General features: G+C 42.0%; 1 protein-coding gene across 25 annotated transcripts in view; it reads left to right on the top strand.

The window, feature by feature from the left end:
• Positions 1-25930, top strand: part of SRCIN1 (SRC kinase signaling inhibitor 1) — a 1481450-nt gene that overhangs the window by 881040 nt on the left and 574480 nt on the right. The window contains exon 1 of one of the 25 annotated variants that reach the window (XM_068262503.1): positions 5682-5704. The exons of the other annotated variants lie outside the window; for them this stretch is intronic. The gene's annotated coding sequence lies outside the window, so the exon portion shown is untranslated. Of the gene's footprint in view, positions 1-5681; positions 5705-25930 lie in introns of those variants that run through there. 25 annotated transcript variants of the gene reach the window in all.

The raw sequence follows: 25930 nt of genomic DNA, 5'->3' as shown, positions 1-25930 counted from the left end.
GGGAAGTTGAGTTCACTCAGATCCATAGGATGGGTATACGGTAATGGAGGTGCATGAACAGGTAGGTGACACAAGGAGTCTGCTGAAGGCTTACGATCTAGAGGGAAAAAAACATAAATAGTTACCTTAGGGACTGGACTTTTTTAATATGTGTGTCATGGGAGTAAATTACTAAAATTACTATTATTTTTGCAAGTAAAGGGTTGTAATTAGCGACAGATGCAAACTGGAAAAATACACCTTGATTTCCAAATAAAATATTGTTACCATACATTGTACTAGGGACATATTGAAACATTTGTAATAACTGGGACAAATAGACAAATAAAATATGTGGGTTTTATGCACAGTAAAACTTTTTCTTTTTAAACTATGATGGCCAAAAAATGAGAAATAATATTTTTTTTTTTTAATTTTACTCCTATTAAAATGCATTTGGAATAAAATAATTATTAACAAAATGTACCACCCAAAGAAAGCCTAATTGGTGACGAAAAAAAACAAGATCTATATCATTTTGTTATGATAAGTAGTGATAAAGTTATTGGCAAATGAAAGGGAGGAGTGCTGAAATGTGAAAATTGCTCTGGTAGGGAAAAAAGTGAAGTGGTTAAATAGAGAGGCCACACCTGCTGCATAGCTAGGCCACAGAGTTAGCTCAGTACACCATCGGCAGATAAGCCAAGGAAATATAAGGTCTCCAGACACAATAGAGCCGCCTGCTGGTGAACTGGATATGTTGAGGGCAATAGATATTGCGTGCATGAAATATAGGAGTAAGGAAAAATGTGCGCGGGTGGAAAACAAAATCGTCATAAACAATAAAGATTGTTTTCAACTTTGCGCGAAGTGAAGTGGAAAACAAGTAAACGATAAGTATCATAAAACAGATGGGATATGAAAACAAAAAGATATTTACTTTTAAAACAGTTTCAGTATTCAAAAATACAGCTTAACCTAACCCTACACTTACACAGAACCCTCCCCTGGTGGTGCCTAAGCCTAAGACACCCCCTGGTGGTGCCTAAGCCTAAGACACCCCCTGGTGGTGCCTAACCTTAAGACACCCCCTGGTGGTGCCTAACCCTAAGACCACCTCGGTGGTGCCTAACTCTAAGACTCCCCCCCCCCCTTCCTGGTGGTGCCTAACCCTAAAACACCCCCTGGTGGTGGCTAACCCTAAGACTTCCCTGCTTGTGCCTAACGCTTAACACCCCCCAGCACAAAAACCCTTCCTGACTCCTAACCCTAACGATTCCCCCCTGCACAAACACCCTTACAAATGTAGAAAACATATTTGATAACGTAAAATGTGTACATTCAAACAAAATAATATGATTCTGCTAGTTTCAAAACCAAAACATATTTAAGAAATTTAAATACTTAAATAATTAGAAAGTTCTAATGCTAAAAATGTTATGTATTGGGCGGCCAAATTTCAGCTTTGGGCGCCATATTAACGATATTTGCATTAGCTATGGGACACCCAAATCATCCACTAGCCACCGGCGCCCAAATTTCCTGCTTCCTAGATATCCTTAGATTTGATAAAATCTAAACATACATACATACATAGACATATGACTATGGTAGGGAATCAACTAGGAGCTCTTTTGAGTGACAGTTAAGTGACAAGACTGTACAGTGCTGCAGAAAATGTCAGCGCTATATAAATACTATTCATATAACAGCAAATGATGGTAATACAGTTCTAAATATACTATGTTACATTTGTTTAGAAATGTCACTTTTAAATAACTGCCAGGTCCCCAACTGTCTGGTGCTTCGGGGGCACAGGAACAACTACTTTGCAAGATCTCTTCCACCGGATTTCTAACTGCCATTACTTCTTTGAGCACTACTATTTACCTTGCTAGTTAATGAGGTGTTAGTTGAAGAAAGTCTTGTCAAGTGAACGGGGAACTTTCTTGCTGACAAATGGGGAATTGTCAGACACGAAAAAACCCACCATTTCTGAGCATATATTTTTAAATACAAAATTGATTTCAAACCAGACCTAGGTGGCCTATGGAAGGCGCCATTGCTAAAACCTTTAAAGCGGTATCGTCACCATAAAAATCAAATTTCAACAGCAACTGGTCTGAGTGTATTAAGTGATAAAGATGCTAATCCTGCATTCAAAACTTTTTCTGCTGTTATGATTTGGAGTTATCACATACTTAAGGAGCACTGGCCCTTTAGTAGTCCGTGCCAAAGAATTGCATGCTGGGGGTTCTTTTTATCTATAATGTATTCCTCCTATTTCCTGTATTTCCCTGCCAGCTGCTTATCTGAAACCTAATCCCCTACTCACTTGTGTTTACAAGCAAGGCTGAGGCGACTCAGCGATTGGAGGAGACAAGAAAAAAAGTAAAGGGCAGAAATTTCATCACGAGTTAGCCTTAACTGTGGGAAAAAGGCATGGCCCCCACCAGGAACAGAATTCTCATCATTTACTATATAACTGTAAAGGATTGCGGAATGGCCGCCGCATGCTCTGATGGCGTGGCGGCCGTTTCCGCGTCCAGTCCGGCGGTTTACGCACGGCGACATGTGTCTGATCTGGTGCAACCTTCCTGTGCACATAAGCTGAGGAATACACGCGCGCGCGGCGAGACAGAAGCTTTATGGGAAGCAGAGAGGGATCAGCTGACTCCCTTGGTCAGCTGATCCAAGATTGTATGCGGATTGGCTGGAAGGGACTGGGCGGCGCTGGGCAGCTTTGCACTATATAACCACTCGTCCCTCAGTCTCACATCGTCTGCCGTTGCAAATGCTTACGTGTTAGCACACAAACCTCAGTCAGATCCAACAGTGTGGTTGAACCAGGAAGGACCTGGGAATCCACACTGAGCTAGATTACTTTCTCATGCTATTCTATGTTATGCTTTAGACCAGTTCCAGGGTGTTGTGACTACGGACCTCACACCCAAGACTAGGATACTGTGTCAGTTCTATGTTATGCTTTAGACCAGTTCCAGGGTGTTGTGACTAAGGACCTCACACCCAAGACTAGGATACTGTGTCAGTTCTATGTTGTGCTTTAGACCAGTTCCAGGGTGTTGTGACTACGGACCTCACACCCAGGATACTGTGTCAGTTCTATGTTATGCTTTAGACCAGTTCCAGGGTGTTGTGACTACGGACCTCACACCCAAGACTAGGATACTGTGTCATTTCTGTGTTATATCTTAGCCCGGTTCCAGGACATAGAGAATAGGCCCTCACACCTAGTTAGGGCAAGCCTGTTAATATTAGCAGCAGGGCTTCCTGCAACCTAGCCTAGGCCCCTTTCCTAGGGAGCCTCTGGCCTAGGGATTCACCCACAGTCTGAGGTGAAATCCCTTCTTCTTCTTACCTCCAGTTCCTCTGGCGGTTCTCTCTCAAAGTGCTACTGTTACACTGTACACTCACATCTCAGGTGTCCAGAGGTTAGACATACCTGGATTATTAGTGATTCTGCAGAACCTTCATAATCTGGTGTATATCTGCATTGCTGGTGAGTCTGCAGATCACCAATAATCATATTCTCTCTGCGTGTTGACACCGATCGTTACAATAACATTCACTGAAATCAAAACATGGACAGTATAGTACACGTTATGTAAGTCGATCAAGTATTTATCTACTTATATATGTGGTTTTTTTCTCCCGGTATAGTATGGCTGATCCTACTGCTTTAACCACTTGCCGACCAGGGGATTTTTCACTGATCGGTGCTGCGTGGGCTCTACAGCCCGCAGCACCGATCAGGAGTGCAGCAGGGCGATCAGACTACCCCCCTTTTTTCCCCACTAGGGGGATGTCCTGCTGGGGGGGGTCTGATCGCCGCCGGCTGCATTTGCTTAGCGGGGGGGCTCTTCAAAGCCCCCCTCCGCAGCGTTTTCCGCCGTCTCTCCCGCTCCCTCCCTCTCCCACCCCCTGTGAGTTGCGCAGGACGGATTTCCATCCTATGCATTGAAGGATAGGCTTCAGCCTATCATATGCCGGCGATCCCCGGCCAATCAGAGGCCGGGGATCGCCGATCTGCCTTACGGCGCTGCTGCGCAGCAGCGCCATATGATGTAAACAGCGGGGATTTCTTCCCCACCTGTTTACATTTTGCCGGCGAGCCGCGATCGGCGGCTCTCCGGCTGTTCACGGAGACACCCTCCGTGAACTGACATGGAAAGGCGTTTCCATGTTAACCCGCAGACGACCAGTTTACGCCAATCGGCGTTAGCTGGTCGTCAAGAGGTTAATAAAAAAATCCACTTGCTGGTATTTTTTAAATGAAAGAAGAATACAGCAGCTGTTGTATTGCCATCACGTCAGGTTGCCTTGCGTTGTGTTATGCTGCTGTCACGTTTATGACTGTAGGGTTGCCAAAATGTCAGACTTTTAGCTGTAGGGATCACTTAAATGGCTGTGGAATATATCACCTGCCATGGGCAATTTTGGAAGTGAGGAGAGCCATGCTGGATGTTGGGCTCTGTGCATGTCTAGGAGGACATCAGGGACGTGTACCTCCTGCACCGCTGTTGCTTAAAGTGTTTATTTACTGCGGTGGAATAGGTGTTCTGCTTTAGGAATGCTTTTCATACAAAGATTAATTCTCATTCGATCTTTGCAGCTGTGCTCCAGAGCATTCGTCACAGATAAGAGGGTGCAGAGCTTTTTTTCAAGGTAACCTCACATTCTGGCTCCGCTCTGCGTAAATAGTGCGTGTTGTTTTCACCAGGGTCTCCTGGCTGCAGGGGAAATGCTCACGAACACTTCAAGACAGGTGCATAGCAATAGGGTGTGCAGAGGTTGCGACCGCATTGGGGGCTCTTGGGCCAGAAGGGCCCCGAAGGGCCCTCCTTCAACTACAGTATTGGCTCTCTATTGGTCCTATGCTCATAATAATCACTTCAATAGATGCTTTGAATAGTGGTAATCATTAACAAACTGTTCCCCATCCCCCTGTTCCCCATCCATGAAAAAAGAGCAATACATGAGGATTCTCAACAACAACATCAGGCAGTCTGCAGAGAAACTTGGCATTGGGCAATGGGCACCAGTGGATATTTCAGCATGATGTAGTGGGGTGTGGGTGTCTGGGCACCTTCTAAGAAAAAGACACAGAAGATAAAAGCGGGAGCCCGATAGTGCAGTATGTTGAGGACAACCGTAATTGTAAAAAGTAAAACTCTACTCACAAAGGTGGGTTGCAGGGGGGGCAACTGACCACAGGAAGCAGGTGGAGACAATGAACCCGACTTCACTCGGGATGGTCCCTGCGGACCTGGATGCGGTCACTCTCCTTAGAAAGAAAGGAGACAGGCTACAGCCGTGGTATGAACCACGTGTGTCCTGTCTCCACCCCTCAGACTGGTGAAGTATGGGGGTATGGGATACACAATTAAGGTGAAAGAGGCACCCTGGTGGTTGATAAAAGCATTTAAAAACAGTTTACAAGCAAAAAGAAAATGAGGTAGCTTACCTCAGTGATGACAATCCTTGTAATAACAAAATATTTTATTAGTAGCACAGGCAATGCGTTTTGCGGGTCTGAGCCCGCTTCCTCCGGCCAATAACAGTGCCAAACTAAAAGATCGAGGCTCCCTTTGCTTACTCGATCTTTTAGTTTGCTTGCTGCTGTCTGGAAACTGTTTGCTGCTGCCTGGTAACTGCTCACTGACCACACAGTTCAACTGCCCGTGGAAATGAGCCCTTAATCACTGTAAGATTTAATCAAACCAATCGAATATGCAGGAAATATTGACCTGTTTATGACCACTTTTACGTTTCTTCACTTACAGTTGCATATGCTACAGCATATTAAAGGTCCCACCTTTTTTCCTCCGCTACTCTATCTTTTTTACCTAATTTAGTAGCACTTTACACATGGTATCTAGCATCCCCTACACTGTATTGTACAGTTCTGCAAGGCTCTAACTCCTCTTTTGAGTCAGCACCTATAGGTTCCATATTCATATATTGTCGTGTTATTACTGTTATCTGTTCTTATGTGTTTATGTTTATGTATCTGGCTATAATTTTCCCCCCTGTGTGGGGTATCCACAATTATTCACCCTTGTTCAATTTGCTATCTTTCAATAAAAACCTTTGAAACTAAAGGTCCCACCTTTTTAAAGAATGCACATTTGTAGATATTGCTTTTCCAACTATTAATGAACTTGCCTAAAACGGTCACCTTACGCTGCTGTTGGATGCTTCTGCCTTTTGTAACTCAATACCATGAGATTAAGATGCATAACAATAATCACTGATATCTATGTGCAGCTATTGTTCCCCACAGGTATGTTTGGACAGATGTTTGCATTATTCACTGCTGTGGGGCTCTCCCTAGCCTTTTTCAAGTTTAATTTAGATTTCATGCAGGAAGCAGCAGGGTCTTGTAAGGATGATTTCTGCTCCGAAGTATAGCTCCACTTGAATCTCTTAACTAACCTAATCACAGTAAGATGAAATCTGACAGGTTGCCATTTTAGTGACCTGCAAAGTTAGAATCCATCTGGTCTGCTGCAGAAACCTTCTGTCCAAGTCACTGCTCAGAGTGTTAAGTTGTTTTTGACGTACAGTATAATCTCGGTATAAGAAACTCGGCTATAGTAAACACTTAAATATAGTAAACTGCTTCTCCAGGTCCCTACCATTCTCCATTATAAGCCTATGGAAGAAACATCTGGTATAGTAAACTCGGATATAATAAAACTTCGTTCGAGTTCCCCAACCCTGTCCTCAAGGCCCACCAACAGTGCATGTTTTGCAGAAAACCACAAACATTCACCGGTGAGGTAGTTTGTGTCTCAGCAGAGCTGATTACCTACTTGTGTCAATTTCCACAAAACATGCACTGTTGGTGGGCCTTGAGGACAGGGTTAGGGAACACTGCCCTACGTGACACTGTCTCCGATTGGCTGGCAGAAAGTTGGTGGCACGTGTCATACATCAGCCTGAGCTGCCCCGCACCCACCATTACAGTCTGTTTAACCTCTGCAACTGTTTTTTCAAGTTTAATTGCAGAGAGCAAAGTTGTTGTTTAGTGTGTTTACATCCCTGCAAGACGCATGTCTAGTCCACGCCCGCGGAGGTATCAGATCATCCCTAATTGGCTGCCTCTTTATCATTGCTGAATGATTGGCGTTTCAGCACCAATGAGATCTGGCACAGGCCGAGACTAACATCTAACCTCCCGCCCTGTGTACAGTAATGCATGTGTTCCCTGTGCATTCCCCTCGCAGCATTATCGGTGCAAGCAGTGAAGACTCAATTACCTGTCCCATATTCCAGGTGTTGGAAGACCCATCTGCCATCTTTCCACCACAGCCGCTCTAGTGCCCGATCTAAGAAGCAGGATATACACAACATCAACAGTGCAGAGATAACAGACAGGACTCCCGGTGCCTGAAACATGGCAGAAGTGAGTGAGTCTTCAAAGCTTGCGTCAGTAATGCTTAAAAGGGAATGCACGGGGGGGGTGTCACCTGGGTGAGTGCTCTCGCTACCCTGCTACACATGGAGGCAGGATAGATGTCAGTCTTGGACAGAAATTACAATTTTTTTTATATAGTAAAATTCTTATATAGTAAACTATTTTTCCCAAACCCTTGGAGTTTACTATAACGGCATTCTAGTGTATTTGTTTTTATTTACTTAATTTGCTACAGCTCTGGTGCTCCCCGCTGGCCGCCCGTGAATCATGGTGACCCGTCAGCTGGTTTGCCCTTCTGCACATGTGCGGGCGCTTGCAAACTGATGACCAATGTCATCAGGCGCATACTGTGACTGCGCAGTTAATCTGCGCCCGCACATGTGCAGAAGAGCTGACGCGCTGACAGGTCGCCATGCTTCACAGACAGCCAGCAGGACAGCGGGGAGCACCAGAGCTGCGGCGAGGGAGTCAGAAGACATCTAAGGGCTGGGAGAACACCCAGGTAAGTAACATTGCTAATCTGGTTTCACCTCATGATTCCTTTAAGGACCAGAGTTGCCCTTTCCCTGTTAGAGCTTGTGATTACTGTGATTGGCTCACAGTAAACACAAGGTCTGGCTCCTGACTAAGATACAGAGGCTCTGCTGTCACTGTGACAGCAGAGCGAGTGGGCTGCAGTGTTGCCGGAATGGTGAGAGTGTGACACAGAAGTTGAAATCTACACCTTAGCAGGGATAAGCGGACAAAAACAGGGTGTAGATTTCAACTACAGCCATCCGAAAGAGGTGTACTCTTTCCACCCTTATACCACACCCCCTTCATCGCAAGAGCCACTGTATACATCAGTTTAGATGTGTAGATCATATTATAGGAGATGTTAGCGGCACTTTTCACTCAACAGTTGCAAGATTCAATTTACAGTTGCAAGATCCAATTGTCCCTTACACTGCCACAGACATCTATAGGTGTGCTGTGTTGTCAATTCCATACACCACAGACATGGTGTTTTAATACAAAGCAACTTCTGCTTATAGGGGACGTCTATAGGTGCGGAATACAGAATTCTCTACAGTCTAACTTTGTGACTGGACATACAGTATCCCTCAGGGATGAGCAGAAAGTACGCCAGTGCAAATTTACGCATCGTAGTTCGCATCTACGCATCGTAGTTCATAGGCGAAGTTTCAAAACTACGCTTACGAATTTACGCGTAGCGAAGTACCACGCCCACTATGCGTAGTTTACATGTGTATTGCGTAGTGAACTACGAATGCGTTACTCGCGGCTAATTTTCCGCATGCGATTGTATGCATACAAATTTACGCATTGGAAAGGGGAATGTACGCATAGAAGGGTTCCCAGTATATGCAATTATAAAAAATTAATGCGTACAATTTTCTGCATACGGGCCTAAGTATCCGCATACAGTACGCTTCACTCTATGCGTAATTGCGTATTTTAACGCGTATTCTACGGAATGCATACGAAGCGAATATTTGTTTTCAAAGCCGTAGTCTGGCGAAGCGTAATTGCGTAAAACTACGCGTATTTCCAGCGTAGCGAAGTTGGCTGACTACGGTCATCCCTGGTATCCCTTAGTATTACGCAAAGGCTAATCCTCTTACTGAAAGGTTCCCTTACATCTCTTGTGTGTGTAATACCTGACGGCAGCCCTGGATTGTAAGTGGGTCCACTTACACTTCACATCATTGATTGTTTAATATTTATACAAACTCGGCTGAGCCTTAAGGCCCTTAACTGGCTTGTAACAATATCTATAGTCACTTATAGTGTGACTGGAGTGAACATGGACAATAAAGATCTTTAGCATTGATCCTATTGGAAAGAAGTTGTATCCACAGTAATATGTCCTTGCTATTTGTCTTTCTGTATGTGAAGTGTAAGGCGAGGACATGGCACGAGCGTAACAGTAAATGCCACTTTACATCACATTGTACAGAAGCTGTGATGTGCTCTTGACCTTGGAGCAAACAATCCCAGTAGCAGCATTACGGCACTAACACATGGTGCAGCGACAGCTGGGGATATGCAGAGAAGTCCAGCAGACAAAGGCCATCTTGGGACAATATTTATAAGGGAAATGCTTACTAGACCAGCAATTCTCTAGTACAAAGAAAAGTTAAGTAGACTTTTAATAGTAAATGTAATGTAAATTGATTGTAAATTTTACATCAAAATATATTTATTATACTATATTTAGCAGCCCTCTCCCCAGCCTACGTACAGATTAGAACTCGGACCTATATTAAGGACGGAGAAAAACATCCGCTTACCAGGGAGGAAGGGGGGCACAAGGGAAGCACCCGGAGACACAGAGCCGCACCTCCAGCCCCGCTCACAGCAAACAGCAGTTGCATATGCTATGATAGAAGAGCGGCAAGAGGCAGGCAGCCCCACATCCCCAGCACTCCAGTGTTCTCCCCAGAATTTTTTTCCAGCCGGGTGGCATGAAAAAGTAGCCGGGTGGGGCGCAACAGGGGGAATGCAGGGCCATGTAAGCTCTGCTTACAGCATAGGAGAAGTAGGAAACGAGCTGATATCAGCCGGGTACTTACCAAAGTTAGCCGGATGGAGGCCTGGGGAAAACACTGAGCCTCCATATGACTCTTGCTTTAATGCTAGGTACAGAGATGCTAGGTGAGATTTTCTGGCCGATTTACTGTCAGATCGATTATTTCCAACATGTCCGATCTGATTTCTGATCGATTTCAGAGCATTTTCCGATCGATTTCCATTCACTTCAATAGGAAATTGATCGGAAATTGATCAGAAAGCAGCTCGATCATGTTGGAAATAATGGATCTGACAGTAAATCGGCCAGAAAATCTCATAGTGTATACCCAGTATTAGATATGCACCATCTGTCTTAAAGTGAACCTGCCAGGTCAAAACCAGGAAAAACAGTTTTTTGGTTGTTTTCAAAGTGCTATTACAGTGCTTTTTGTTTGCTTTTGAAAAAAACAAAACAAAAATAGGCTTCACAGTGCAGGTGAAATAGACATCCTATTTCTCACACTTGTTCAGAACTAGACAGTTATATGTATTGGGCATCATTAATGGTTCTGATCAACCACTATTGCTCTGTCAATGTTTTTGGAGTTGGTTCCTCTACCAATCATCTGATTGGTAAAGTGTTCGTTATTTGTGGACCCCATCGTTGTGGGTCAGGCTCAGGATGTCCTATAGATTAAACTGAGAAGCTGTAAACTCACACATAGATATGAACTGTTTATTTTTTGTTTTGTTTTTTGAGAAAATGCAAAGCTCAGCATGGTCTGAAAGGACATGCTGGCCCCTTGAGATTCCAGATTAGTGTATCCTAAGGGTTAAAAAAGAGGGGGTGGGAAGAAAGGTCAGGACAGAGCTTTATGTGTGCAAGCTGACCTAAGGTCACAGCTTTTTTTGCCTGTACCTATCAGATCAGATGGCTTTTTTCCCCCTTCAGCGCTGCTGTCCGTTTGCTCGATTCTCTGGGCAGCCAAAACATCCCGCTCTCTGCAGCTATTGGAGATCTGCTCCGTGCGTCTGACACCTGGGGGAGGAAGTGAGTGATTGCCTGCACTCCTCTCTTCAGTCAGACGAAAGTGCCGTAATTCAGAGAGATGGAAAAGTTAGTACGGCACGTAAGTGCACGGTGGGGAGGGAGAAAGACAAGTGACAGCCGTGAGGGGGAAAGGAGGCACTAAATACCCGGAGTGCAAAGCCAGACGGGCTGTAGTTTGCCCAGCTCTGCTTTTAGCCACACAAGCTCCAGCTTCCCAATCCCTTCACGATCCCGCAGGCAGAGTGAGAGACTGCTTGTAATGTGCCTCGTTCCTGGAGGAGCACTATGCAGTCAGTATGGTCCCGCCTACTGCCATGCCGAGGTAAGGAGTGTACGAGCTCGCCGGAAAGCGCGAGATCTCGTACATAGTGGAGCTGAGCTTGCTGGGCAATGTGCTACAGAGGAGTCAAAACAGCGCTGGCTTTTCTAATATGCAAAATAGCAGCCGGGCGGGGCCTTATTTCACCCGGGCGGCCCGCCCACTTAATTGATCCTGGGGAGAACACTGCACTCCCCCCGTGCCTCCACAAAACAAACAGTATGCTTTCCGCATCCCCAGAATTCAAGTCAAGACATAAAACAACGGGATATAACCATGCGTCTACCCCAGCAAAGTGCATAATAAAAATACCATACAAATAACAAATATAAGGTGCGATAACAGGCGTTGCTCAGCAGGATCCCGGTGTGGTAGATAGGTATTTCAGAGTCTCAGTTGGGAATCAAATAGCACACAGAAATGTAGGAAAGTTTGTTGACCAGCTGCAGGCTGCATTTAGGGGCAGGTACAGATAAAAATTAGGAAAACTTGGGCACAGGAGGCAACCATAATGGGGCACGAGGCCCAAAGTATAACATAAGGGCTCACAGGAACGGAGGAAGGCAGACAGAGTCCATTATGAGGTAAAATGCAGTGGTGTAACTACATTTGGGAAAACAGCTGCTACAGGGAATGGCAGGCAGAGGGACCCAGATTTTTCCTTCCCTACCTCCTCCAGGGCCACCTCGTGCTTCTTCCAGTAAAACAGAGAGACACCAGGAGCCCCTTAGGATGTAGTAGGTTAGGGTGCCTTCTGAAATTAGTACCGTGTGTCTGTAGAGTGATACGGGTTGCAAATAAAAAATAATAGAAAGTTTAAAAAACTTAAAACAGACCATCCCCCAGTGAAGCAGGGGGCTGTTGGACTAGTGAAGTATTGTATTGTAGTAATCAATAAATATTAAAAAGAAAAGCTTTCCTCCGAGTAAGGCCAAATGCCTATATATCAGGTTACCTTTTTACCTCATATTTAGTAATTTGTCCTTATAATAGTTTTGGGGCGCTTCCCCACCCTACTTTTCTAGTGATCTGGATTTGGTAAGTTCACTCGTTCTCTTCAATACGTCCTGGGGAAATCCGTATTCTGGTGTATCTCTGCTGCTATCGCTCTTACAGTTAAAGGCAACCAGTAAAAACCATACTGCTTCTTTCCCAATAGCCAGGCAATATGGAATTTCTTGCTCTGTGTAAAGGACAGGAACTGTGGGTGTTAGAGAGAGCACCGACAAATCAGCACAGGACTTGTCTATATCGTCTGTCTTTTTATATTTGTATTATTTATTTGCTTTGGTACAGATTTCCTCTGATGGATTGGTTGCTTCTTTAGATCAGGAGAACATTTTTTATGATTGCAGAAGAGATGGTATTGGCAGCTTTGAACATGGAACTTGTGTGAATACATATTTTCTAAAAAGCCCTGTGAAGATTGTTGGGAAATAAAAAAAGGAATTACAGTTAGCCTTTGATACTGTATATAAAACATCCAGTCCTGGCTCTTGTGTTTTGTGCTGATGGCTATATGATATACTTTGTGCTATAACTGTCATGTCTCCATCGCCACATCATTACTGCGGTGTCATCAAGAATTGAATAGAATTCCGCACTCAATCCTGTCCTCAAGCCTTATAGCTAGTTCATGTGTTACCTCTCAGATGTACAAGGAAATTAATTGCTGATTGAACAAAGTAGTTAGGTTTCCCTGTATTATTGTTAAGAGATCTACACACTCCTTCTGAGCCCTGAGGACAAGTATAAAAGTCTCTGGTGTAGACAGTCTTGACTTATTTTCTCCCCAGCGATATAGTATAATAATGAAGGTCATAGAGAGGTTGGCTAAATGAATCAGATAGCGCTTTACAAAATACAGTTATATATTAGACTTTTGCCTTAAATTGGATCTTGTGTTATTTTGATCCATTGTATTATGAAATGTAAGTGGAATTACTGGGAAAAAATGCACAATAAAAATCTGGCTTTCAAGTCCCTATTACCCATATTGTAAGACAAAGCACAATGTCAGGCTCCCAGGGAAGGTGAAAGTAAATCTTATTAATCAATTCAGGTTTTTTTTTATTTTAAGAGGAGTGTTTATCATGTGCCCCCACCTTGCCAGGGAGTGTTTAAAAAGCTTTACGCCCACTAGCAGTGGGTATAAAGCTCTATGAGGAGAAGCATCCTCCTGCCAATACTGATCATTGGAGCTGGTAACTAGACCTGAGGGTGGACCCCAGTGTTCACAGGTTCTCTCTCTGATTAATATCCTCTCCTTTAGCAAGATTATAGAATTGATACAGTTTGAGGAGGAGGGGTTGTATAATCTAATTTATTACTGCAGAAATCTTGATTTTACATAACAAAATCACAATAATATTGTGTGTTTTCAGTTAATATTTTGTGCAGGTCGTAAGATACAGGGTAACCCTCAAGAATGAAAAATAGCTGAAAAGCTGTTATAACTCCTTTGTTAATGCTGAATGCAATAATTTAGGCACAATTTGTGTCTGTATATTCATTTATGTGCATGATTCAAACCTATATTAGTACAAAATGTTTCTTCAAATTATTTTATTATTGAATAATGATGTAAAATGAAGTCAGCAAAAGCCTTACATATACTCTATATAAGCAAAATCCTTAAATAAATTAAATAAACAGCCACCAAAGCCATTAAAGTAGTAAACCATGCTTACCCTTCTTCTGAGTGCACGCAAGTCTGCAAACAAACAGGTTGCTGCAAGCTCTTGATACTTGAAGCCTAATCAGGCCCAAGCAGGCTGGTGTACAAGCCTCCTGTGGGTCACCACTCCATACCACTTTCTATTGATCTGCATACAAGTCTGGTGGTGGTGGGTGACAACTCACTGTATTTACCAAGTTCTCAATCCTCCAGGTTCTCGTACTTTCTCCACCTTCTGACTGTGCACAATTCATTGCCCTCTCCCCACCCCCAACTCTGTTATCTATTAGGGATGCTGTTGCAGCCTTTATTCACCCCTACAACAATTCCTCATCTACTGTTGATTTGCCAGACCATTAGGCAGACTTTAACCACTTGCCGACCAAGTGATTTACCATTGATCTGTGCTGGGTGGGTTCTTCAGCCCCCAGCGCAGATCGTATTGCAGGCAGGGCGATCAGACTTCCCCCCCCCCCTTTTTTCCCCACTAGGGGGATGTCCTGCTGGGGGGGTCTGATCGCACCGCTCTGCTGTGCCTTGCGCGGGGGGGGGGGGCTCCTCAAAGCCCCCCTCCGCAGCGCTATTCCCCCCTCCCTCTCCTTCCCTCCCTCTCCCTGGCTCTGTGGGCGGTACAGGACGACGATACGTCCTGTACCGCGTCTGATAGGCTTCAGCCTATCAGACGGCGGCGATTCCCGGCCAATCAGAGGCCGGGGATCGCCGATCTGCCTTACGGCGCTGCTGCGCAGCAGTGACGTATAATGTAAACGGCGGGGATTTCTTCCCCGCGTGTTTACATTTCACCTGCGAGCCGCGATCGGAGGCTCGCAGGCAGTTCACGGAGACACTCTCCGTGAACTGACATGGAACGTTTCCATGGAAACCCTCAGACAACTAGTTTACGCCGATCGGCGTTAGCTGGTCGTCAAGAGGTTAAATAAATGTGACCAAAGTCAGATTTATATTTTTTTCCTAGGCCAGCTTTCTTTTGACTCCCCGCCATGTACAGCCCCATCTTCCATGTGTAATATCTACTGTACATACTGTAAACCAGTCATTCTCTTATGTACTGCTCCCTTGGGCACTTTTGCTGTTTGCAGCGTCTACTTCCGCATGCAGTAACACCTCGTTCATGTTCAGCCCTCCCTTGGGCATCAGCCACCCAGGGCCTGGGTCTTTGTGGCCTTTGCAGAAAATTGGCCCTGATTGTGACATTTTCTGTGTCTTGCAGCATCAGTCTTGCTAATCACAGTATGTTGTCAGTGTTGCTTCTTCATCATAGCTAATTTCTGTAGCTGGTTTATTTTGCCTGCATTGGAGCTGCCATTTTGCTGGTGGTAGCGTCAGCACTATGCACCTATGCACAGAACAATTATAATTCACAACATTCTCAGCATGCTCTGCTGTAAAGTCAACACAACCTGCCAGCAGAAACAGTTACACATTAGAAAGAATCAGTTTATACACAGAATTTGGGCTTGTGTGTATTCAGTGTTCTGTCTTATCTGAAACCAATTTTGTATAGCAAATTATACTGTAAGAATAAATAACTGTGGTATTACTTCAATTTTTTTTCACAACTTGTGTTCCACCTAATTTTTTCTCATTTTGTAATTATACCTATAAATAGATATGGCAAAGAAACTACCCTCTCTGTTTTAATCAGACCTACTACATTCTTCTCATTTATAACCTATTCTCATGCATGTCTGCAAAAACAGCGGAACTCTTCCTCATCATATTCGGCTTGTGTCCTCATTTTACCTGAGGCTGAGGAAATTTAATTCTCACTTTTTCTAATCCACCCACACATCTTTCCAAGTCATTCTTTATCTAGGAACTAAAATTCCATCTTCATCTCTTTTGAACATATTTACAGTTTGCACAGCTGGATTGTAAAATTTGACACTGTTGACAGCACGATGGGCAGCACAGTGGAGTAGTGGTTAGCACTCTCAGCATACGGCTCTGGGTCCCCGGTTCCCAGCCGGGACTCTATCTGCGCAGAGTTTGTATGTTCTCCACATGCCGGTGTGGGTTCCCCCGGGCTCTCCAGTTTCCTCTCACACACCAAAAACAGAGAAGTTGGTTGGATTCCCCCTAAATTGGCCTTAGGCTACTACTACAAGTGCTACCTCTCCTGTAGTACCTACTGTATGTCACCTGTAGCTGCCTCCTCCTCACTATCTACAGTGTGTCATCAGAATTGGAGTTTACATTTCCTCATTGTCATGACCCATGCATTTCCTTCCTTGCCATCTTTTTACAATGTTTTGTAAAATGGCCTTATTATGCAATTTTATGTTGCATTGACCATTTTTCCACAGCATTTTATAAAGTACACTGAACAATTTCATTACTGTTCGTCTCAAGTTTTTAATCTACACACCTTATTTAATTCAGAGAGCTGAGTAATACATTCATAATTTAATAATAACAATACTAATCTATCACCTGACATGTGCTAACCCAGATCTTATGTTGCAACCTACCTAGACTACTGCATTGTACTCCCCTGTCCTGTTCAGCACTCACTGATTACCATACTGTAGGAGAATGAAAATGTATTAAGGCAACAGAAGAGATATTAAAACTGGGGCTTGAATACGCTGAAAACGATTACCCAACTCAATATAAAACAAACAGCGGAATCTGGTCCACTTTAAAAAATACCTTCTATGATAAGCAATGGAAATTACCTTTATCAGATTATGCTAAGATTGCTGGTGTCTGCAGCTTGACAAGGCCTTCGCTGCTTCTTGAACCTTATGCATTCATAAAGCATACTCTGTCTCCATGGCTACAAGCTTATGGTTGGTAGCTTCTATCTTATTGACTGCTTTTAAAAGGAAAACCAGATACACAGTAGGCTGGAAAGGGAATAAGGAAGGTGTAGCGGTGTTAATGAGTGCTCAGCAATGTGCACTGGAGAGGTCTCCAAGTGCTTGCAAATGTGAGGAAATTTTACAGGTCATTGGAAAGAACATCCCAGGTGCTACTGAAAATATCTGCATGAATATATAGGCTGTCAAGGGAAAATCCACAGCTCACAACACTGATGGCTTGGATCAATCACTCACTACACACAAGATAATTGAAGAATGTTTGTTAATACCCTACTGGGTTATCATGGTTCTTGACAGGAGAACTCGCCATGCCTCATATTCTTCCACTGTATCTCTTATAATGCACCAAGATAATAATGCACCTAGATGCACTTTAATTATTTTGTAAATTAGACATCAAAATTGGCCCAATTTTCAGTCTGCTCTTTTATTTTTTTTTCCTTGTCTCCTATTGTGATTATGCACAGCAGACCTTAAGATTATTGCTCACCTTGACATCTCTTTTGAAAAAGAACAAATGTAATCTTTCTTTTGTCATTTCAGTAGGAGCACCTGCTGAGCTGTAGTACGTGACCTGCACCATAGTCCGTCTCATGCTTGAAAGAATGTGTTCCTATGTTGCCAGTTCAAACCAGTCAATTTGAACTGTAATTCTTCCATCAACTGACAGTTCTTCTTAACCATTACTAAAGTTGGTCAATTCATCCATTAGGATGCAATCAAAATGATTCCCCCCTGATTCCGTGACCCAGTACTCTGCTACTGGACTAATTATTTCTTTTAACAGCTTCTTGTAAGAGTGATGAAGAGGGATTTACCGATGTTACAATTGAAGTCTGAAGTGTACATACACTTACGGTGAATTCTTAAAAACTAAGTTCATAACCTCTCCACAGATTTTTATAATAACAAACTATACATTTGGCATATTGCTAAAAGGTGGCCACTTACGATCCAATTTCTAGCGAAAAATGGTTTGAGTGATCAGAAATTCTGATCAGATTAGTTGTAAAGAATCTACATTGATGGGCATAATCGACTACGAACGATTATAAAAATAGTCACCCGATTGGATTTTGGTCAAACCAAAATTTAGATTTTCTCGTTGGTTGTGATAGATAATAAGCAAATATTGGTTCATTGATGGTGTAGTGAACAATTTTTCTTCGGATCAGACTTCTCTGATCACTCAAATGATTTTTCGCTAGAAATTGTATCGTTAGTGTTAATTAATTAACTTTGTGCTGGGCTAAATCATTTTCACAGATAATTTTTTATTGACTTTATCAGAGTTCTCGTGGGTCACAAGTCTACATACATTTTGCTTTTAAACGGCTTGGAAGATTACAGAAAATGATGTCAAGCCTTTACACAATTAGACAATTGCCAAATAGTCCAACTATAGTCAACATGTGGATATATGTTAAGGTCCATCATCAAATGTACTGCCTCTTTGCTTGGCACATGCTGAAAACCAAATGAAATCATTCAAGACTTTAGAAACAAAAAATGTAGAAATCCACAGATCTGTTTGATCTTTAATGACCAATTTCCAGATGACTGAAAGCTTGACTGAAGGCATGTTTATCTTATCTAATTACATTTTTTATGTACATACAGATGGTGTACTTATTAAAGACACCACCTTTGACATAGGAGATCAGAGCTTGAATACAGGCTGCAGACAGTTATCTATTCAGCAAGTAGCCCTAAGTAATGCACCAGGGTGGCCAACTGAGTGTGCATTAGTAGTACTATTGTATATAAACACCATAGGATCACACAGCCATCATATTGCGAAGATGGCTAAAGAAGAACATACTTTGGCATAACAAGAAAATCAATCCCAGATCAGCAAAAGACCTTGGAAAGATGTTGGCAGAAATACGTGTGTGTGTGTGTGTGTGTGTGTGTGTGTGTGTGTGTGTGTGTGTGTGTAGGGGTCATCGGGGCTGGGTGCTGGACGGGAGGTACATTTCCCCATTATTTGGACTGAGGTCCCTTTAAAATTAGATGTGTACCTGGAAGGGGAGTCTGGGTATTGTTGGCAGGGCCAGACTCCCGAAATGGGAGGGAAGGAAGGGCGGGCCTTCCCATTCCACCCAGCTGCACACCTGGTTTTCTATAGAGCTGAAGAGACGCTCTAAGAGATTTGCATATCAGGAAGCAGCTCACATGCAGTCAGGGTGGAGTTGATGTGGAGGAGCATGTGTGCTGCTGAGCTCCTGAAAAGTCTGTTTGGAGATATTGCTGGAAGCCAAACCATACTTTGGACTGCTGTGTGTATGGATTTGGCTTAAATGAACTGTATTTGAATAAGCTGGACTATTACTACTGTTACATGGACTACAAAGCTGAAGTAAGCTTACCATTTATTTTCCAATTAATGCTGGAGAAAAGCTGTCTATATTACTGCTGCAAAATAAACGGATGTTTTATACAACTGTACAACTGTGTACTGCGTGCTGGCTGCGATCCCCTAAACGTCACTATATAGCAGCACAAACTAAATTCTATGCAATACTATGCAAAGCATGCACGCAGCCTGGAGATCCCCAGTCTCCATGAGAATTATATAAACACAGAGGGGCTACAGCACACCACAGGAAAGCAGTGACAGGGGCTCTTGGTTACACTTTAACGCGTTTAAGCTAATCAACTGCGCCAAAGTGTCCCCAATCTGGTGAGTCCTACTCTAACCAGGCAAAAATGCTAGTTTTTTTTTTATCAGCGTTCTAGTGGGAACCATACCAAAAGTCTAATGGTCAACTAAATGGGAGAAAGGAAATTAAAAACACCTCACCTTCTACTAGCTACTGACTGAAATATGAACTCCGCTCATTTATATGCTTAACTGTGCTAGAGGTGGGCACAGTTAGGCATATAAATGAGCGGAGTTCATATTTCAGTCAGTAGCTAGTAGAAGTTGAGGTGTTTTTAATTTCCTTTCTCCCGTTTAGTTGACCATTAGGCTTTTGGTATGGTTCCCACTAAAACGCTGATAAAAAAAAAACTAGCATTTTTGCCTGGTTAGAGTAGGACTCACCAGATTGGGGACACTTTGGCGCAGTTGGTGAGCTTAAATGTGTTAAAGCGTAACCAAGAGCCCCTGTCACTGCTTTCCTGTGGTGTGCTGTAGCCCCTCTGTGTATGTGTGTATATATGTATATATATATATAATATATATATATATATATATATATATATATTTATATATATATATATATGTGTATATATATATATATATATATATATATATATATATATATGTGTATATATATATATATATATATATATATATATATATATATATATATATATATATATATATATATATAGTGCTGCCCATATTTATTCATACCCCTGGCAAATTTTGACTTTGAAGTTACTTTTATTCAACCAGCAAGTAATTTTTTGATGGGAAATGACATAGGTGTCTCCCAAAAGATAAGACGATCTGCAAGAGGCATTATTGTGGGGTGAAAATAACATTACTCAGCTTTTATTTACATTCGAGCACAAAGTGTCCAGTCCAAAATTCAACAAGCCCTTGTCGAATAGGTTTAGAGGATCCCAGTGGGGGACAGGGTAAGGCTCTGGATTATCCAAAGGCTTCCCTCTATTGATGTAAGTATATATCTTGGTCACTTTTTTCCCCGACAGGTCTACTTAAATAACAACAAGGTGGAGATGCTGGAGTGGCTATCCCAAAGCCCTGACTTCAATCCAATTTAGAATTTGTGGGCAGAACAAAAAAGGGTATTCAAATAAGGAGGCCTACAAACCTGTATTGGTAGACACAGCCAGAAAAGATTTAGCAGGTCTCATCATTCCCTTCTTCTATGTTCAAAATTATACATTAGGGCGTTTAAAACTCAAACTTTGTTTTGAAATCAGATGTATTAAAGAAGACCCATTATTCTTCTTTGCATATATTATGATGTGGACAAATGAGACACTTCACAGAAAAATGAAAATGAAAAGTCTGGTACCATTGTCCTTCTTTCTTAAAGCTTTGGTTTAAACACTTTTTGTGCAAGAATCTAAAAACATCACTTGGCTTTGCCAGGTCCTATTTGTCCTGGAATTTGTTTATTTCATTAGAGGAGGAGAATGGCAACATTGGCTTGACAAATTCTTCTTGAAAACTTTCCATTGGAAAATTTCCATTTTGACAGCTAAATTGCAGATAATAAGTCCATGGATTACTATTCTATTACAGTTCTGTTTTTGTGTGGGCTGTGATAGATACAAGTTCATCTTCCCAGTACATAGTTGATACTTCTTCAGGTGGATAAATGTCAATGTGGCACAGATCATTGTAGCTATACTCTGGGCTCACTGAAGTGTTGTGACTCCATCTATTGAGAGAGAACTATAGCTAATCTTCAGATTGCCAGTGTGGTGACAAGCATCTTTATGGTTTGAGATTACAGGAGATTTTCTTGTGTGCAGTTCAATGCACCGCATCACACATGCTATAGGTTGAATATGTGAAATCCTTACTTCCAGTAAGCTGCACACTGGATGGGTTCTTTCTGTGAATAAGCACAAAAATCTAAAAGGTGAACAGACAGGAAGATAAGAGGGTGGACAGCAAAAATATTGTAATTCTCTACACAATAATTAAGTATTGCCGTGTGAAAAGAGATTACCATACCATTTTTATTTGATTTTGTGGCCGTACTACAGATATTACAAAGCAACACAAATATTTTTCAAACTAAAATTCTATAACTGTAAGGCCTAACAAGAGCTACCGTGCTTCCCCGAAAATAAGACACTATATTATTATTGATGAATAATGCAATATACATTCACTATTGGTTATAGCCTTTTCTTAAAGCGGATCTGAGATGAAAAACTAACTATAACAAGTAACTTGTTTATATATCTTATCTAAAGTTTACACAGCAAATCTAGCTGCAAACAGCTTCAACATTATATGATTATTTATTCCTGTGATACAATGAGAGCGGCCATGTTCTGTTTGTCACATTACACACAGGCTTTGCATCTCCACCCTCAGCCTGTGAAAACTTCATTCCCTTCTGCCTCTGAAATCTCTGGCTAGTAACACCTCCTCCTCCTGCCCAGACTGAGCTCCCATAAGCCCTTGCTACATCTGTCTCAAAGTGCCAAGGCACTGGAGAAGCTGTGGGTGAGGCTTGTTTAGTTTATAGGGAATTAGAGTATTAGAGTAGAGTATTAAAACAAAAAAAAAGTATTTGGCTTGAGGAATGCCCTATAAACCACAGTATATGAAATGAACACAATTATGCAATGAGCAAAAGTTTATCTCGGACCCACTTTAAATCCTTTGGCCTTTTGGACGTATAATATGCGTCCAAAAGGCCGCATGTGCACTCCCGCACGCGCGCTCCTGGCCGCGATTTGTTAGCTAGGGAATCAATGAATCAGGACATGGTTCCCGATCATTGATCCCTTTCCCCGGCAGAAAAAGCGATGGCTTCTCTCAGAAGCCTCGCTCTTTCTGCCCCCTCTACGTCCCTCTAAGCGTACATGTTACGCTTAGAGTGACGTAATGTAAACAAACTCATGGTTGCCATCTTGTGGCCAAATAGTAAAACTAAAAAAAACAAAAAACACATATTTACATAAAAAAATTACTATTTACATCCCACACTCCCAAAAATACCCAAATAAAATGTTTAATAATAAAAAAAACCAAAACATTGCAATAAAAAAACCTAAATATTTACCTAAGGGTCTAAACTTTTAAATATTCATGTAAAGATGAAATATATCTATTTATTTTTTTTATTATAAGCTTGTAAATGGTGATGGATGCAAAATGGAAAAAATGCACTTTTATTTCCAAATAAAATATTGTCGCCATACATTGTGATAGGGACATAATTTAAATGGCGTAATACATGGGACCATTAGGCAAATACAAAACGTGGGTTTTAATTATGGAGGCATGTATTATTTTAAAACTATGACCGAAAACTGAGAAATAATGATTTTTTTCTGTTTTTTTGTTATTCTTCCTGTTAAAATGCATTTACAGTAAAAGTAGCTCTTAGCAAAATGTACCACCCAAAGAAAGCCTAATTGGCGGCGGAAAAAACAAGATATAGATCAGTTCATTGTAATAAGTAGTGATAAAGTTATAGGCGAATAAATGGGAGGTGAAAATTGCTTGGATGCATAAAGTGAAACATGACTGAGGGCTCAAGTTTAAGGTAAAATCATGTCAACTCCAGTATGTACAGAACAGACAGTCCCCTAATTACAAACAGCTTCTGTTCCGGGAGATGGTAAATTGATGGTAAATTGAATTTGTTTGAAAGTTGAGTCCTGTGGTAAACATGGCAAAACACAGATAAATAATTTTATTTCAGACAAATTTGGACTTGGACATACAATATAAACTGTTTTTGTGGTTGTTTTCAATGTGAATTTAAAGTCCTTTAAACTACTTATAACAGTCAATGCTGGATTTATAATATTTGCACCCCTAGTTCAACTTTCTTGTTGCTTCCCCTCCATGTGCAGCCTCCCAATTTAGTACTACAGCACCTTTCTTTCATGCACTCTCTTATGGGCAGCAGCACCTTTTTTCCATGTGTTCCTCCCCATTTCCAGCCTTCCTTTTCAATTTATATCCATGGCCTTCATGGACTTACCAGAAATCTATCCCTGAAAACAGTGTATATAATACAGTAAAATTTAACAATAAAATATGTAATAAAAAATGAGTATTGCATATTTTGTACATGAAGACAACAATGTATGTATCTTTAACCACTTCCCGACCGCCGTATATACAATTGGCGGCCGGGAAGTGGACGCCGCAAGGACCGCCGTATTGACAATTGGCGGCGGTCCTTGTATGGGCATGGGCGGAGCGATCGCGTCATCCGTGACGCGATCCTCCGCCTCCGCCTGGCGCCGCTCACCCGCCGCAACATCCCGCCGGCCATACGGAAGCGCCGGCGGGATGTTAACCCGACGATCGCCGCATACAAAGTGTATAATACACTTTGTAATGTTTACAAAGTGTATTATACAGGCTGCCTCCTGCCCTGGTGGTCCCAATGGACAATTGTGTGTAAAAAAATTAAACAATTGTCATTTACAGAGATATTTCTCCCACTTAGCATGGGTATGTGTAAAAATACACCCCAAAACGCATTATACTACTTCTCCTGAGTACGGCGGTACCACATGTGTGGCACTTTTTTTTACACCCTAAGTACGCTAAGGGGCCCAAAGTCCAATGAGTACCTTTAGGATTTTGCAGGTCATTTTGCGACATTTGGTTTCAAGACTACTCCTCACGGTTTAGGGCCCCTAAAATGCCAGGGCAGTATAGGAACCCCACAAATGACCCCATTCTAGAAAGAAGACACCCAAAGGTATTCCGTACGGAGTATGGTGAGTTCATAGAAGATTTTATTTTTTGTCACAAGTTAGCGGAAAATGACACTTTGTGAAAAAAAAACAATTAAAATCAATTTCCGCTAACTTTTGACAAAAAATAAAATCTTCTATGAACTCACCATACTCCTAACGGAATACCTTGGGGTGTCTTCTTTCTAAAATGGGGTCATTTGTGGGGTTCCTATACTGCCCTGGCATTTTAGGGGCCCTAAACCGTGAGGAGTAGTCTTGAAACTAAATTTCTCAAAATGACTTGTGAAATCCTAAAGGTACTCATTGGACTTTGGGCCCTTTAGCGCAGTTAGGGTGCAAAAAAGTGCCACACATGTGGTATCGCCGTACTCAGGAGAAGTAGTATAATGTGTTTTGTGGTGTATTTTTACACATACCCATGCTGAGTGGGAGAAAGATCTCTGTAAATGGACAATTGTGTGTAAAAAAAATTAACAAATTGTCATTTACAGAGATATTTCTCCCACCCAGCATGGGTATGTGTAAAAATACACCCCAAAACACATTATACTACTTCTCCTGAGTACGGCAATACCACATGTGTGGCACTTTTTTGCAGCCTAACTGCGCTAAGGGGTCCAAAGTCCAATGAGCACCTTTAGGCTTTACAGGGGTGCTTACAATTTAGCACCCCCCAAAATGTCAGGACAGTAAACACACCCCACAAATGACCCCATTTTGGAAAGTAGACCCTTCAAGGTATTCAGAGAGGGGCATGGTGAGTCCGTGGCAGATTTCATTTTTTTGTCGCAAGTTAGAAGAAATGGAAACTTTTTTTTTTTTTTTCTCACAAAGTGTCATTTTCCGCTTACTTGTGACAAAAAATAATATCTTCTGTGAACTCACTATGCCTCTCAGTGAATACTTTGGGATGTCTTCTTTCCAAAATAGGGTAATTTGGGGGGTATTTATACTATCCTGGAATTCTAGCCCCTCATGAAGCATGACAGGGGGTCAGAAAAGTCATAGATGCTTGAAAATGAGAATATTCACTTTTTGCACCATAGTTTGTAAACGCTATAACTTTTACCCAAACCAATAAATATACACTGAATGGGTTTTTTTTTAATCAAAAACATGTTTGTCCACATTTTTCGCGCTGCATGTATACAGAAATTTTACTTTATTTGAAAAATGTCAGCACAGAAAGTTAAAAAAATCATTTTTTTGCCAAAATTCATGTCTTTTTTGATGAATATAATAAAAAGTAAAAATCGCAGGAGCAATCAAATAGCACCAAAAGAAAGCTTTATTAGTGACAAGAAAAGGAGCCAAAATTCATTTAGGTGGTAGGTTGTATGAGCGAGCAATAAACCGTGAAAGCTGCAGTGGTCTGAATGGAAAAAAAGTGGCCGGTCCTTAAGGGGTAGAAAGCCCTAGGTCCTCAAGTGGTTAAAACCTTGTAACTGGAGTCGTTTGTAGTAGGGGCTTGCCTGTAAAATGTTCTGTGTTGTGCTTATGCTGTGCTGCTCTGAATAATATGGTTGAAACTAAACCCACTGCTTCTACAGTTGTACATTGACCCTCATCACTTATTATCATTCCTCTGCTAAAAATGCAGGTAACATCTGTGATGTGGTTTGAGTAATTCCAAGATTGGAGATATACATTGTGTGCAGTTGTCTTTTCTAAACTATTTTTTTTAAAAAACATGGCCCAAGTATTCTGAACGGGGATTCGA

This window comes from Hyperolius riggenbachi, chromosome 12 (genome assembly GCF_040937935.1).
Source record: "Hyperolius riggenbachi isolate aHypRig1 chromosome 12, aHypRig1.pri, whole genome shotgun sequence".
NCBI classification, from domain to species: domain Eukaryota; kingdom Metazoa; phylum Chordata; class Amphibia; order Anura; family Hyperoliidae; genus Hyperolius; species Hyperolius riggenbachi.
This window is presented reverse-complemented; position numbering and strand designations above follow the sequence as displayed.